The 15,996-nt window shown below is 40.3% G+C and overlaps 1 long non-coding RNA gene across 18 annotated transcripts in view; it reads right to left on the bottom strand.

Annotated features, from left to right (window-relative positions):
• LOC147342807 (uncharacterized) overlaps positions 1-15,996 on the bottom strand; it is a 545,729-nt gene that overhangs the window by 185,419 nt on the left and 344,314 nt on the right. For 17 of the 18 annotated variants that reach the window (XR_015157194.1, XR_015157195.1, XR_015157181.1 and 14 more), the window contains one exon: positions 874-1,075. The exons of the other annotated variant lie outside the window; for it this stretch is intronic. This is a non-coding gene — a long non-coding RNA (uncharacterized LOC147342807). The remainder of the gene's footprint in view (positions 1-873; positions 1,076-15,996) is intronic. 18 annotated transcript variants of the gene reach the window in all.

The following is a 15,996-nucleotide window of genomic DNA, read 5'->3' as shown; positions in this document are numbered from 1 at the left end:
TAGTACCATATGTGAAGTTTCAACATCTTCAAAAATTATTAAACAATGTTTTGTGAATTCACAAATAATAAACTAAAATACAGACATGCTGATGAAAATGATACACACTGAGTTTTCGATTGCAAATTTCTCCAGAAATAATGGGAGGGAAGTGTTTTTCATTGTGTCTAAAATATTTAATTCCTTAATGAAAATAAAAACAGTATATGAACACTGTAAGAAATAATGGATATTTATAAATGTGGGTGATGACTTTCTTAGGTCCATTTCCCAGGGAATAGAATTTGAGACTGTGATCTGTGGACATTCAAGAGGAACTTCTAAAAGAAAATGAGGGAAAAAGGATTGGACAGAAGGAAGACTGACCAGAAGAGGGATATATACCATCTGATCCTTCAGGGATGTCTGAAGCTGGGATGACTCTTCAGAGACTTCCCAAATTGAGACAAGTACCTTGACTATCTATAAACTTCAAAAGTAGATAGGCTTTCAGCTGACCCTGAGAAGAGGTGGAAATCTGGGCAAGACAGTGCACTTAGCCAAGAGCATTTCAGTTCACAGTGCTAGCCTTCAGCTATGGGGGTTGGGGTGGGGTGGGGCGGGGGGAGTAGGCCTTGCTTTGGTCTGCAAGGCAAATCTGTTCTTCACCAGCCACAGTTTCCCCTACAATGATGTGCCTTGTGTCATTTTATTATTGCCTACTTGTATGTTTGAAATACTTCACACTTTTTCAAACTTCAGCATTTAAAAAAGAAAAAGAAAAACAACCTTCCAACCTCAAGTTAACAGTATTTCCCAAAGTATTCCCCCGACACACAGACACATACACACACCACAACATAGGCACTGGGTGGAACCAGGCCATATACTTACTATTTTGATGTTTTTCTGCTTTTGGCAACTGGAGATTCTCTTCTCTCTCTCTCCCCACCTTTCATTGGTTTGGAATGCCTTGCTATGTTATTTTTAAAAGTACAGTTTATTCAGCATATTTGCCTTTGTGTTATAGGAGAGCTTAGTTGGCTTCATGCTGGACCATGGCTGTTTTCCTTAAAGTGTCAATTCTGAAGTGATTCTAAAAGAATAAAATCAAGATAATTCTATTATTGGAATATACCACTCTCCCTTAATCATCTAAATTCCCCTCCTTTCACCCCAGTACAAAATGTTCAGTTTCATATAAAATTGTGTCTTTTTCTTTTGCCTTATTGTTTTCGGTCAGTACGATAAAGTCGACTAAGATTCACACACTCACTAAATCAGGATCCACCAACTATGATTCAAGAGACAAATCAGAACCATGCCTGTTTCTGTCACACAGCAATGATGTTCATTCATTTACATATCATCTGTGGTAGCCCTGCCCTGCAGTTGCAGAATTGATAGCTGTGACACAAACCATATGGCCCACAAAGCCTGAAATATTTACTATCGGGCCCTTAACAGAAAATGCCTGCCATCCCTGCTTTAAAAGCCTCAGCCATTTATATATTTTGCTTTTAGAAAATTCATACAAGGTGAACACAGCAGTGGCCAGGGTTATCACATTTGGCCACTTGACCTTTCTTTACTGGTTTTCAAACAGAAACTAAAAAATGTATGAACGCCTGTTGTAGGCAATGCTTTCTTGTATCTCTGCAAGAAAAATCTTAACTGCAAGAGGTCCCTGTGAAGAAACCATTTCTTATCCTAAAATATGTCTCAACTATAAGGATAGAGTCAGCAGAAAACAGTGTTTAGATCTACTTTTGCAGTTTATAGATAATCACAAATTAATGACTTAGGAAATAAACAGTAGTGGTTTATATTTGTACATATGCACGCGCACACACACACACACACACGTATATTCAGGGAGTCAATTCTGCAGTAGGTTGATAAGATGTCCAGGGTTCCCCAGGAGGAGAAAGGGGTCTGGGGCTCTCAAGGATAAAAGTACAAACATTCTTTTATACATTGTTTTGTCTTAGTCAATATAACAATGTATCTTGCTCAAGGACATGTTTCTCTTTAACAATAACCTTCTGACTAATCCTGTCATCTTAAAACATATATTATGTGAGTGAGTCTGGTAAGATATTTCTATTATTCATTCTATTCTTGTTATCTTAAAATATAAATTATGGGAGTGCATCTAGTAAGATTTTACAACCTTGAGACTCTTTTGATTTATTGTAATAACTAATATACTATATATATATATAAAACTATGTATATACTATAAAAATATATAAAAGTGAAAGTGAAATTGCTCAGTCATTTCCAACTCTTTGCAACCCCATGGACTGTAACCTACCAGGATCCTCTGTCCATGGGATTTTCCAGGCAAGAGTACTGGAGTGAGTTGCCATCTCCTCCTTCAGGGGATCTTCCCAACCCAGGGATAGAACCCAGCTCTCCTGCAAAAAGTATATAACCCCCTTGCTAACACTGGCAAGGGGGGCATTCTCTGTCCCCCTTCTGATGTCTATGCCAGAAGCTTTCTCTGTCCCTTTTCTTACACTAATAAAACTCTGCTACACAAAAGCTCTTGAGTGATCAAGCCTGGTCCCTGGTCCCAAAGCTAAATCTTCTTCTTTGGAGATCACAAACCCAACATAGTTCACCATAAGCTATCAGCTTGGGGGCTTGTCCAGGATCTTCAGGACAAGATAAGAACATTCAGAGCTCTAGCCTCTCTGCTTTCTCAGTATGCACATTTTCTGCTTTGCTTTACTAACTCTAAGGTGTGCTTGTGTCAATGAATGACACAGCTTGCGTGAAGCAAGTGGTGAGCCCTGTTCCATGGTTTCATGGGGCCTCGTTATGACTGAAGGCTCCTTTTGGGGAGCCTTTCGGGGGGGGTTATACCAACCTGCCAATGCCAAGAGACACCCAAGGTCCCTGTGAGGGGAGTGACCAGAAATGGGCCAAGTGTGTGAACTGAACTCTCCCCTCTCAGTCACCTCTTCCTGGTCTCTTTGGCCATTTCCTAATTGCATAGGGAATTAGAACTACTAACCTAATCTGTCGGATCATAGACTTTCAATGGACTTGTGATTCATTCTGTTACTACGTACTTTTATTTAGACCCTGTGTATGGAAGCACTTAGCCTTGCTAGACTAGGCAAGCCCTGCTAGAAAGTCACTAACAGCAGCTTTGGGAGCAATGTGGAGCTCTAGCTCCAGCAGCATGTTTGGGAGCGAGGCAGAACTTTAGCTCCAGGAACATTTCTCAGGCTAGAGGTCACTCTCTTGGCTACCCGCCTCAGGGTCCAGCGACCTGAAAGTGAGTCTTTGTCACAGCTGTGTCTCCTATCTATGTGGAGAGAAGCACTGCTGGCAACCATGAGGTTTTTGAGGACACAGATCGGAAACTGCAGGATCTGGTCAGATTGGAAATGCAACGGACTTCTTCCTTTGGTAGCGCTAGCTCTTAGCAGACCAGAGAAGGCTCTCTGATGGCTTCTGTCTCAATTCCGTAGACATTTCTTTTGTGGAAGCCGTGGAAATGAACTGGAAGGATTGGCCCTAGTAGCTTGAGGACAAAAATCACTCTTCCCTTGCTGGCCAACCCTCCAGAACCTCTTTTGCTATCACATACACTGTTGTGGTATGGTGACACTCAGAAGGGACATCTTGGTTGTTGCTCATCCCTTTATGACTCACTGCCTCTACTGCAGTCAGGACTGTATTCAGGAATGTGCGTAGGCACTAGGGATGCTTCCCCTAGTAGTCCTAGCTTGGGAGGCATTCCAAAAAGCTACTCTGCTCCACCCCGAGTGGCATCAGAAGAAAAAGGCAAATCAAACAAAGGTCTTAGTGGTATGGAACTAAATCAGTCTGGGATGCCATCAGGTCTACCCCCGGTGCATCTCCACCCCACCTCAGTGGTAGAACCAGGAGGGACGAGTAAGACGCCTGCATTGGTAAAGGACAGACTAAGTCTGATCAGGGAAAGCTTTGGTGGAGAAGTCTGTCTACAATCCCATCTAGAGCAGGGAAGGAAGCCTCCAGTGGAAAAAAGCCATGTCTATGGATGCCACTTTTTTGTCTTACAGATGAGAGCTAGCCATTCCAAAACCACTCCTTTGAAATGTATTTTAAAAAAAAATGCTGGGACAAGTTTGATTCCCAGACTTTCAAAAAGTCACTCCTGATTTGCTGTGATACTGAATGGCCACAATAACCTTTGGAAGATGGGTAACACTGGCCTGTTAAAGGGTCTCTCAATTACAATGCTGTTTTACAATTAGACCAGTTCTGTAGAAAACAAGAGGAATGGATAGAAGTGCCTTATGTTCTTTATCTCTCTACAAGACATGCCAGACTTATGTCCTAAGAGTGCAGATTTGGGTGTGAAACCTTCAGCTGCCTCCTGTTCTCTTACTTTGCCCCTTCATCTGGGGCTCCCAACTGAGCAGGCTGGGAGTTAGGGCACCCTTCCAGGAGGGGCTGCCTCAGTCTTGGTAGAAATTCAAATGGTACCAATTGTGGTTGAGACTATCGAGAGGATCCAAAAAGTACATAGAAGCCTTTACAGGATTCACTTTACTTTATGACCTTACTTAGAGAGATGTAATGCATATCTGGGGACAGATGCTGACTCCTGACTACAGAGCTTGAGTTTTGGGGGAAGCTACTACTTTTGGAGATAAATGGCTTGAACTTGAGACAAGGGGAAAGAGGGAGTATGAAATAGCCCTCCTCCCTACTGGGACCCAAGAAGTTCCTATAACAGAGCCACTTTGTCAGATGTATTCTTGAAGGACTCAAGCGAGCACATGCCAAGACTTAAAACTATGCTAAGTTGACTGCATAGAACAGGGAGAGAAAGAAACTCCTGGTAAATTCCTAGATAGACTATGGGAGGCTCTCCACAAGTTTACTGATGTTAATCATGAAAGTGCAGAAGGAGGAATGATCTTAAAAGACAGATTTCTCACTCAGTCAGCTCCAGATATCTGCTGTAAGTTACAAAAACAGGAGTTTGGACCAAATCAGTCTTTAGAAAAACTGTTACAGCTGGTCCAGATGGTATAATATGGTAGAGAATATATGGAGGAAAATAGGAGAAAAGAAAACCCGGCAAAAGACCGAAGCCCCAACAATGGCTGTTAGATCCACTCTGAAACAGCCTGAGGAAAAGTGCCCAGAGGAACCCAGGTGAAAAGGGATGGACTTGTTATTACTGCAGAAAGGAGAGGCATCTCAAGTGGGTTTGCCCTCAGGCATCTAAGCTGCCCCTGGCTCCAGGTCTGCAAAGGAACCTACTGGTGAAGAGACTGCCCTCTGCGGTGTAGGCCCCAGGGATCAGACTCTCAAGACAATCTGGACTGAAGGTGCCCGGGAGTCCCCACAAAAGCTCCTGTCCTAATTACGCCTGAGGAACCCCGGGTATTAATAACTGGGTGAGGTGGGGGAGAGTCAATCAATCAATTTCTTTTGGACACTGGGGAAACGTTCTCTATGTTCACTGAAGCCCCTGTCCCGCTTTCCTCCTGATCTACTACCATAATAGAACTGTCAGGATGAGCCAAACACTATTATTTCAGTCTCCCTTTAAGCTGCAACTGGGACTCTGTGCTGTTTTCTCACGAGTTTCTGATTATGCCGGAAGCTCCCTGACCCCTTCTGGGAGGGATATACTGAACAAGGTCCAGGCCTCTGTTTTTTTGAATATGAAGCCTGTCCTTTCTCTCCCATTAATTGAACAAAATGTAAATCCTCAAGTGTGGGTTGATAGAAAAATTGTGGGTTGAGCACAAAATGCTGTTTCTGTCTTTATCAAGCTCTTCACCTATTTTCACATCAAAAGCGGAATCTATTAAAGCCTGAGGTGTTAAGGAAGAGTTAAAATCTATCATTGAGTATTTAAAGGAGCAGGGGCTATTAATTCCCTGTAACAGTCCATACGACACTTCTATTTTGGGTGTAAAAAAATTCAAATGATAAATGGAGACCTGTTCAAGATATATGAATAATAAGTGTCTAATCCTTATACCTTATTGTCTGAAATTCCTAAACGAGCCAAATATGACTTTAAGACAATTGAGAGGATGCTTCGGCATTACAAGCTATTGCCACAGTTGGATTCCAGGTTATGGGGAACTTGCCCAGCCTTATATAAACTTATAACTGAGATTCAGTAACCAACAAGCTGGTTTGGTCCCCAGAGACTCAAAAGACTTTTTAAGGCTCTTCACACTGCTCTCTTACAGGTTCCAACTTTGAGCTTGCCCACAGGATCAGAGTTTAGTTTGTTAGTAAAAAAGGGCTATGGCCACATTGCTTAAGGGTAATTGTTACTATTGTTTTGTTAATGCCTAAAGTTCATAAGTTCACTAATGGGCAAAATTTTACTATACTGACTTCTCATGACATAGTTCAGAGTGACAATGGCTCCATCTTTAAAACAGCTGTAACTCAAGGGGTGTCAAAAACTCTAGGAATAGAATGTCACACTGTTCCTGGAGACCTCAACCTTCAGAAAAAGTTGAAAAGACTAATGATATTATTAAAAGACATCTATGTCAGCTAACTCAGGAAACACAAAACAGTTGGTTTACAGTTCTATCCTTAGCTTTAATGAGGGCTCGATCTTCTCCCCCCACCAAAAGGACTGTCTCTATGACAGACTGTTTTTGTGCACAGATATTGTCTTAGATCCTGAAGCCTTAAAATTAACTATGCGACTCAGCTTTGAGCTTTTCAACAGACATTATCAGGAGGTTAACTCTTGAACCAGCCTTTGAGTCAAACAAGCTGCTGATTGAGCCGGGAACTGAGATGGGGCTGAGAATCTATGTGAGCTTGCTTCTGCTGACTCCAAAAGTCCTGAGTCTGCCGTTTGACCCTCAAGACAATGCTTTCCTGTCCTGCGCTCATGCCTACACCACATTCCACAATTGACATAATTGCTGGGTCTGTGGAGCACGCCCCTCCTCATCAATTGAAGACTTCCTATGGTGGGTTTCTCCACTTCAAGGAAAGAACTTTCTTCAATTCTGTGATGACATCTAACAACGCTAAGATGAACTGATGTTACTATAGACATAATGTAACTTTTGATTTTGATTAGGTTTTAATGTTGTTTAATGGCTATTTTGCCTTACATCTGTAATTGTAAAATGGGGCTTGTTTCTAACTGTTTGAAAGCTTTTAAGTTACAAATGGTTGTCTAGGCTCCTATGAGTGCCACAGCCTCCTCCAACTATTACTTGGGGCCCCTGGATCAGAGACCCTCAATATGAGGGTTAGGAGAATTTGTTGCTTCAACAATTTAGGGACAATATCCCTCAACAGCAGAAAGTAGTTAGGGAATGAAAATGATGCCCCTTTCCCAACATAATTCTCCTAAAAGAAAAGCAGGGAATGAGAGAGTTAATTCCTAGGTAGGTTGATAAGATGTCCAGGGTTCCCGAGGAGAAAGGGGTCCAGAAATTTTGAGAAGGAGAAAGGGGTCTGAGGCTCTCAAGGAGAAAAGGACAAACATTTTTTTTTTTTTTTCCTTCTACATTGCTTTGTCTTAGTCAATATAACAATGTATCTTGCTTGAGGACATGTTTCTCCTTAACAAGAACCTTCTGACTAATCCTGTCATCTTAAAATGTGTATTATGGGAGTGGGTCTGGTAAGATCTTTCTGTTATTCATTCTAATCTTGTTATCTTAAAATATAAATTACGGGAGTGGTCTAGTAAGATCTTTACAACCTTGAGACTTTTTTTGATTTATTGTAATAACTAATTTAAAAAGTATATAACACTTGCTAACACTAGCAAGGGGGGCATTTTCCATCCCCCTTCTGATGTCTATGTCAGAAGCTTTCTCTGTCCCTTCTCTTACTTTAATAAAACTCTGCTGCACAAAAGCTCTTGAGTGATCAAGCCTGGTCCCTGGTCCCGAAGCTAAATTTTCTTCTTCAGAGATCACAAAACTGACATTGTTCACCGTAAGCTATCAATATGACACTACTTCTTCATGTGAGTTGGCCGCTTGCCTTCTGTAAGGACAGAACCCATTGGGTTGTCACCCAGGAGCATGTTGTCTGATGCTGATATACATTTGTCTCTTAAAGAGTCAGACACCACTGGGAGACGAACACTTTCACTTTCACTGGGTCTTTTATGAATAATCTTAAAATTGCATTTTAAAATGTAGTTCAAGAAATCTCATCAGCACACAACACTGGAATAAGGTAAGCAACTTTTAAAGATATATATAAATAGGTATATAACTATAGATATAGATAACAAAATAGAGATGCATATATATACGTGTGTGTGTGTGTGTGTGCGCGCACATTCCTCTGAATCTTACTAGTGCATTTTTCTCCTTTCTTATTTATGTGGACATTTCCATGGGTCTCATGCCAGTTTTTATTTACATAATTATTCTGAATGAAGGAATACACATCCAGATCATGTCTGTCTATAAACTGGGTAGACTCATTTCCTTTTTCTTTTCTCAGTACTGCTTGATTTCTGATATCATCCTTTGATCAGATCTTAAGCTCAACAGTTGGCTGATATATTAATAAATTTACATGGTCAGTTCTGAGGTCCAGGAATCATATGCTGAGAGAGCAAGACATGTGGGGAGCAGAGCTAGGCATATGCCTCTACTGCTTCTCTTGTTTAAAAGATCTGAGCTGGGATCATTTTTCTTACTTTTTTTTTTTTTTTGCTTGACTAGGAATACAGCATCTCTTCTGGTCAATTGCTGCCATAACTTGAGAGAAAATTCCCATCCTAAGAGTGCTTCCCATGGCTGAAAATGCATATAGTTGGAAACAGGGGCTGACTCAAAATAAGGACTCACTAGTGTTATCCATCAGCAGCGTCAAGAGGGTTTTCAGTGCTGTTCTTTCCACCTGCCCTCTCCATTAGCTCTTGACCCTCTAGATTAAATGCCACATCAAGATTTTTTGGTATATACGATAAAATGTTTGAAGTCTTGACATGTATAATACACCCACTGACAATATAAAAAAAAATGTTTTTTAATCTATAGGTGGATTTTAAATGGGGAAGAGTAGGGAAGCATATGCTGAGATATTTTATTTATATTTTTATCCTATAATATAGACTTTAACTCAGAGATTGCCTCCTATACCTGACATATAAGCCCAGTAATTTTCAAAGAATAATTTCAGATGGAAACACAAAATTAAGCTATCTCAATTTACGGTTTGCTATAGGAAACACAATAAGGAGAGAAGGAAGGAAAGAAAGAAAGAAAATAGCCTTTTAGAGCCTTTTTCTAATTTCAAATGTACTATACAGTGACCTCTTTTTGGTAATATATTTACACGACAATGCTTTGAATGACAGGCTGGGAGAAATACATAGAACATATATTCTCATGTGTTTCAGCAGTACTCCTAGTTATTTTAACAATTCACATTTTAATTTGTGCTTTCTTAATTTCTTGGTGTGACAACTCATTTGTGCTTTTTAAATTTATTTTAATAAATTATGAATAAAGTATTTATGATATAATATTTCATCTTTCATGATCTCAATATTCAGATGTTTGTTCTGTCTTTAATTTTCATTTAGTCAATCAAGGTAATACAGCTGAATATTTACTTATGAATGTAAAATATTCACATGCAACCATTCTAACACTTATTAACAAACAAAAATATTAAGATCCACCAAATATACACTAGAAAATTAAATGAACACTTATTTCTGGTTTTCAGGTAAATTTTAAAAATGATAATATTGCTGCTAAGTCACTTTAGTCGTGTCCGACTCTGTGCGACCCCATAGACGGCAGCCCACCAGGCTCCCCTGTCCCTGGGATTCTCCAGGCAAGAACACTGGAGTGGGTTGCCATTTCCTTCTCCAATGCATGAAAGTGAAAAGTGAAAGTGAAGTCGCTCAGTCGTGTCCAACCCTCAGCGACCCCATGGACTGCAGCCTTCCAGGCTCCTCCGTCCATGGGATTTTCCAGGCAAGAGTACTGGACTGGGGTGCCACTGCCTTCTCTAATAATATTGCTAATTATTATCAAAATTAAATTCTACTCCTTACGTATTTTCTACAAGTCAGCACCATACTAGATGTTTTGCATATATTTTGGGTTATCTTTAATAACTTAATTTATTATGTTATGCTCTTTGTCCCCATTTTCAGATGAAATAATAAAGAATTAGCTTATATCACTCACCCAAGGTAACTCACTGAAAAATGGCAGAATTAAGATTTCAATCATGGTCTGCTATACTCCAAATTCTAAACTCTGAACTACTACAGTACATGATTTTACTCAATTAAAATCCTAAAGGATACCACTTTCATAGTAAAGACACCAAGTACCATTTATCAAATCCTGCAACAGAAAAATCACAATCAGACTTCCAGGAATTGGCAGCAAGTTTCTGCCTCAAAGTGCATAACTATATACCATTTGACAAACAACTACTCTTTTGCTTCTGTACCCTGACAGAATGTCTAACCACAGACATCATTTGACCACATGGCCATTGCTATGTACTGTCAAACTCATGATGTCATAGGTTGGACTAGTCCAAGAGCAATTCATTGTAATATGACAGTGGTATGTTCAAACATAAGTAAGGCACCATCCTTGCATAAAGCAGATAGCTCAGTTCTTCTCTCTCAGCTCATATCTATGACCACATTAGATTTTTTTTTTTTAACCAGATAATAGAGAAATAAAAAGGCCAAGCCTCAAACACCTGGTTCTACACTTTGTGTAGAAAAGGAAGCAATCCAAGATAACAATGCAAATAGACTAATGAGAAATGGCATACGACTGGCTGAATTTCCATGGGCCTAGAAGGAGACAGAAGACTGAGAACAGAAAGATCTGGGAAAGAGGCATATGGATGTACCAATAGAAGTGGTCACAGTATTTGAAGATTTTATATTATGTAACAATGTTAATCCAGAAACACACTCAATGAAATAAAGTACTGAACTACCAAATAGTCAAAGCAACTCTGCATTTTCCCATCAGTTTCCCTGTTGTCTGCCACCTCATTCCTCATACAGTGAGCTCATGAATGGATCAGGCATTAAGTCAGAGATAGAATATACACATGTATTCCCTCTCACGGACTTCCCTGGTGGTTCAGATGGTAAAGCGTCTGTCTACAATGCGGGAGACCCAGGTTCGATCCCTGGGTTGGGAAGATCCCCTGGAGAAGGAAATGGCAATCCACTCCAGGACTATTGCCTGGAAAATCCCATGGATAGAGGAGCCTGGTAGGCTACAGTCCATGGGGTCGCAAAGAGTCGGACATGACTGAGCGACTGCACTATTCACTATAAGACTGATATAGCTATGGCTTCTGCCAAATGTTGAAGCTGCCACAACACAAACCAGCATTACACCCTAATTATCATCCAACAAGAAAACTTATCAGTGGCAAGTTTATTACACTGAATTTCTCTTACCTTAAAATACAGCTATTCATCTTGACTGGAATCAGCATATATTCTGTTTGGCTTTTCCATTCTTGCCAACAGGGCCCCACCTAACATACTATGCAAAGACATTCAGAATATCTGATATATCAACACAGAATCCTGCATAACAACATCATAGACCAAGGGACCACCATCATACCAAAGGAGATATAGTGGACATATGACCATGGTTATCCTACTACAAATGATACTACCCCAGAGCTGCTTCCTTGACCCAGCTGGGGTATCAGCTCAAAGAGAGCAGCATGTAGGAAGTCCCCAGTTAGAACAGATGAATTAGGAACTAAGGGGGCAGGAATAGGGGCACCCTTAATTACCACAACTCACAATAACCCATGTAGGAAAATTGTATTTCCATTCTCTGTGATCTTAGGACCTTGAGTTTCTGGTTCCCAAAGGCAGAAAACTTTCACTAGGAGACAAAGACTTTCATTAAACTTTATTTTTCAGCTTCCATCTGTTCATTTTGAGTTTTTTGAGTCAAGAGACCAGAGGCAAAGAAAGGAGTCCAGGAGTAACTCACCCTGATCTAGGGATTATGGGGCCAGAGATAAGTAAATCTGGCATCCTGGTGATCCATTTGGGAGTCATTTGACACTGTTATGATTTCCCTAGTGGCTCAGATGGTAAAGTGTCTGCCTACAAAGTGAGAGACGCAGGTTCTATCCCTGGGTTGGGAAGATCCCCTAGGGAAGGAAATGGCAACCCACTCCAGTACTCTTGCCTGGAAAATTCCATGGATGGGGGAGTCTGGTGGGCTACAGTCCATGGGGTTGCAAAGAGTTGGACATGACTGGGTAACTTCACTTTTACTTTGACACTGTTATGAAGATGAGGTTCACCCCACCAAATATGCCACCCAGGCCAACACAAGAGGAATATACAAGGGGTTGTGAAAGAGAGAGAAAGGAAGATGATTCGCGTAATATGTGGCTTCAAGGTCTGCTAACTAATCTTCATCTTCTAAGTAACCCAAAGAAGAGAGGGCACTTGAAGTCTGGAAGACTCTCAGATGAGGTGATCTTACTGTACAAAGCAAGTGAATGTGGGTGATAAATGATGTGGACCACAGCATGTGTCATGCTGTACCCAAGTCTCCCCTTTAATGAAGGTGACACTCATTGCTTTGGCCTCTGGGATCATTGCTTGCTATGGCTCACAGCTACATCTATCGCTGGGTATTACATTAGAGAGGTATGCACCCAAGGAGGCACACAGGATTGTGCTGCTAGACTGGAGCTCTGAAAGCAAAACCCTGAAATAATTCCATGATGGCTGATATCAAGGTATCAACCATTAAATAACCAGTTTGCAAAATTCTTGGATAACTAGCAGTTGGCTCATCACTCCACTGGCTCACAGGTTTTCCCTCCCCTCTCGGGGTGGCCTGAATTGAGCAACAATAATAGTCTACTAGGACACAAACGGAGAAGGCAATGGCGACCCACTCCAGTACTCTTGCCTGGAAAATCCCACGGACAGAGGAGCTTGGTAGGCTGCGGTCCATAAGGTCTCTAAGAGTCGGACACGACTGAGCGACTTCACGTTCCCTTTTCACTTTCATGCATTGGAGAAGGAAATGGCAACCCACTCCAGAATTCTTGCCTGGAGAATCCCAGGGACGGGGGGGCCTGGTGGGCTGCCCTCTATGGGGTCTCATAGAGTTGGACATGACTGAAGCGACTTAGCAGCTGCAGCAGGATACTTATGAAGGATCCACCTTCAGAATGTTTCTACTACATTGCTTCAACAGTTTAACTTCTCCTTCTGCCCAAACATGCTTTCCTCCTTCTTATATTTTTTTATATTTTTTATTTTTTTAATTTATTTTTGTTGTTGTTGATTTTTTTTAAATTTTATTTTATTTTTAAACTTTACATAATTGTATTAGTTTTGCCAAATATCAAAATGAATCCACCACAGGTATACATGTGTTCCCCATCCTGAACTCTCCTCCCTCCTCCCTCCCCATACCATCCCTCTGGGTCGTCCCAGTGCTCTAGCCCCAAGCATCCAGTATCATGCATTGAACCTGGACTGGCAACTCATTTCATACATGATATTTTATGTTTCAATGCCATTCTCCCAAATCTTCCCACCCTCTCCCTCTCCCACAGAGTCCATAAGACTGTTCTATACATCAGTGTCTCTTTTGCTGTCTCGTACACAGGGTTATTGTTACCATCTTTCTAAATTCCATATATATGCATTAGTATACTGTATTGGTGTTTTTCTTTCTGGCTTACTTCACTCTGTATAATAGGCTCCAGTTTCATCCACCTCATTAGCACTGATTCAAATGTATTCTTTTTCATGGCTAAGTAATACTCCATTATGTATATGTACCATAGCTTTCTTATCCATTCATCTGCTGGTGGACATCTAGGTTGCTTCCATGTCCTGGCTATTATAAACAGTGCTGCGATGAACATTGGGGTACACGTGTCTCTTTCCCTTCTGGTTTCCTCAGTGTGTATGCCCAGCAGTGGGATTGCTGGATCATAAGGCAGTTCTATTTCCATTTTTTTAAGACAAACAAAAGCCCAGGTCCAGACAGCTTCACAGCTGAATTCTACCAAAAATTAAGAGAAGAGCTAACACCTATCCTGCTCAAACTCTTCCAGAAAATTGCAGAGGAAGGTAAACTTCCAAACTCATTCTATGAGGCCACCATCACCCTAATATCAAAACCTGACAAAGATCCCACAAAAAAAAGAAAACTACAGGCCAATATCACTGATGAACATAGATGCAAAAATCCTTAACAAAATTCTAGCGATCAGAATCCAACAACACATTAAAAAGATCATACACCATGACCAAGTGGGCTTTATCCCAGGGATGCAAGGATTCTTCAATATCTGCAAATCAATCAATGTAATACACCACATTAACAAATTGAAAAATAAAAACCATATGATTATCTCAATAGATGCAGAGAAAGCCTTTGACAAAATTCAACATCCTTTTTTTTTTTTTTTCCAACATCCTCCTTCTTACAGACACTTTCATAGAAGAGCTCTAATAAACATCTTAAAAATAATTTTTATCTCAGAGTCTGTTTTCAGGGAACTAAGGTCAGCAGAGTCACTGGGGGGGGGGGGGGGGAAACTTCATTCTCTTCCCTCCTTAAACAGTTTTCCTAACAATGATATTTATATTTTAGGAAGCAAAAAGTGAATATTTTCCACAAGCTTAATATGCCATTAAAGAGTAGAACATAAAGCATTAGAAAAGCAACAGACAAAAAGGGTTCAGTTCAGTTCAGTCACTCAGTCGTGTCCGACTCTTTTCCACCCCATGAATCTCAGCACACCAGGCCTCCCTATCAATCAACAACTCCCGAAGTTCACCCAGACTCACGTCCATCAAGTCAGTGATGCCATCCAGCCATCTCATCCTCTGTCGTCCCCTTCTCCTCCTGCCCCCAATCCCTCCCAGCATCAGAGTCTTTTCCAATGAGTCAACTCTTCGCATGAGGTGGCCAAAGTACTGGAGTTCCAGCTTCAGCATCATACCTTCCAAAGAAATCCCAGGGCTGATCTCCTTTAGAATGGATGGGTTGGATCTCCTTGCAGTCCAAGGGACTCTCAAGAGTCTTCTTCAACACCACAGTTCAAAAGCATCAATTCTTCGGCACTCAGCCTTCTTCACAGTCCAACTCTCACATCCATACATGACCACAGGAAAAACCATAGCTTTGACTAGATGAACCTTTGTTGGCAAAGTAATGTCTCTGCTTTTGAATATGCTATCTAGGTTGGTCATAACTTTCCTTCCAAGGACAAAAAGGGTAATAAAAGCTAATTTCAACACCCATATTAACAGTGCAAACATGCCATGTGTGTGTGGTGGAAACACACACCATTTAAGATTTACAATGTTACCCTGACAAGGTGACAATTAGCTTTCTATGTAGGTTTATATTAAAAGATTTTAAAATATTTTTTGAACTACTTTTTTGAAAATGTTACATATCATCACCTAAAATTATATTTGTGATCTGGTCATCATGTTTATTGCACAACAATACAAGAACAAGTTTTATAGAATCCTCATTCCAAAATTCTAAAGGAGTAAAAAAAAAAAAAAAGTAAATAATTGCCCTGCATTTTTTCCCATCAATAAGAATCTAATTTTGTCCATATTCTATGAAATGCAGGATTGTTAAGTCTTTTTGAAGCATTTGACTGGCAGATAAGGGTGAAAATTGTCAGATGCCTGATGGCTAATCTCATGTTTCAGCTGTGCATTCAGTTAAATGTGACATTAAATGATTTCTGAGGAAAATACATTTTCGACCCATCTGCTTTGAAGATACCCTCTAACTTCTCATTGTTTGAAAAATTTCCCAGGATGTTGTACTCTGAAAAATATATACATATATACTATTGAATAGAAATTTTTCCAACAGTCAGAGAAAATATTAATGCACACGAATAAAACTAAAGTAAAACCTAAATTATTTGGTAGCTAAGTCCTTAATCTGCCCCTTCCCCAGAAATATTCCTTACATATAATTCTAAAGGTACAGATGTATATTTTGATAAGAT

This window comes from Bos grunniens, chromosome 28 (assembly GCF_055505025.1).
Source record: "Bos grunniens cultivar Pamir isolate PY7600 chromosome 28, Bosgru_T2T1.0, whole genome shotgun sequence".
Taxonomy (NCBI): domain Eukaryota; kingdom Metazoa; phylum Chordata; class Mammalia; order Artiodactyla; family Bovidae; genus Bos; species Bos grunniens.
This window is presented reverse-complemented; position numbering and strand designations above follow the sequence as displayed.